Source organism: Carlito syrichta, unplaced genomic scaffold (assembly GCF_000164805.1).
Source record: "Carlito syrichta isolate Samal-C Ts95f unplaced genomic scaffold, Tarsius_syrichta-2.0.1 Scaffold303727, whole genome shotgun sequence".
Classification (NCBI taxonomy): Eukaryota; Metazoa; Chordata; class Mammalia; order Primates; family Tarsiidae; genus Carlito; species Carlito syrichta.
This window is the reverse complement of record NW_007247823.1, coordinates 421,428-422,592: the sequence shown is the minus strand read 5'-3', so window position 1 is coordinate 422,592 and position 1,165 is coordinate 421,428.

Genomic DNA, 1,165 nt, shown 5'->3' with positions numbered 1-1,165 from the left:
AAGCCTGAATAATGTTTTTAAATGTATAAAATAAAATATTAAGGACTACAAAGGAAGCCAATTACATCAAAATATAGTTACCAAAATATTTTTTTAAAATAGCTTTGTGGCATAGTAACATATGTTCTTTTTTATTAATTCATTAACTAACAAGGAGCCTAACAATTGCTATAATTTTAAAGTAGTGATGAGCAAACATGACCGAAACATCTGTGACCACCAGCATACAATATGAAAATATCTGTGGATGGTGCCCACTGGTGACAATGTCGCTAATACCACTGTGGTTGGTTGCCGGCATTTATTATATTGGGTAATGCTGAGCTTCAGTTAGAGCCAGTGAAAATAAAGATGCATTTCCCCCATCAAGTTCACAGTGCCCTGAATTCTATCCACGGCTAAGAAATTCTGCTAGAGGTGACAAAGTTCAGGACCTTCTGCCCCAGGGTTAAGCTGAGGGGCAATGGGCCAGGAACTTGCTGCACCCTCACTTCACTAGGAACCGCTCTTGGGAAAGCCACTGCTTTCTCTCCCTGCTCTGATGCTTTGGAAATGTTTTGAAAAGCAAATTGAAAGCATGTCCTTTTCCGTGCAGTCCTAAAGGCTACATGTCCAAAGATTAATAAGGACCTTAGATGTGTTTCTTCAACAACTAGAATCATTGTTGCCAAATAAAGGGGCGGTTGATCAGCTAATTCTGAGTTTTAATCAGGATCTGGTTCCCGTTGCCTTGTTTTGATTGAGCTTTGGGGGTGAGGGCTATTCTTTTCAGAATCTGTCTGGAGGGAGGGTCGAGTCCCTTCTCCCCACACTCTTGCATGTTGGACACACTGGCTCAGAGGCAACCGGGCGCACATACATGCCCTCTCCGAACCTCATAGGGGAGCTGTCATCTTGCAACCGCACAACCATCGCATGCCTTTGCAGGGGCAACCCAGCAGGCAGGCCCCCCTCCAACTGCTGCCCAGCCCCCTCGCAGCCCAGACCAGGCTGCGGCGCCGACACACAGGAGCCGGACGCGGGGCTGGGTCTCCGGCTCTCCGCGGGGGAGCGGAGAGCGTGCTCGCCCACGCCCACGCCCACGCCCACGCTCCTCACACTCGCCGGCGCACACTCGGGCGCACACCCCGGCGCGCGCACGCCGGCACACACGGGCGCACGCACA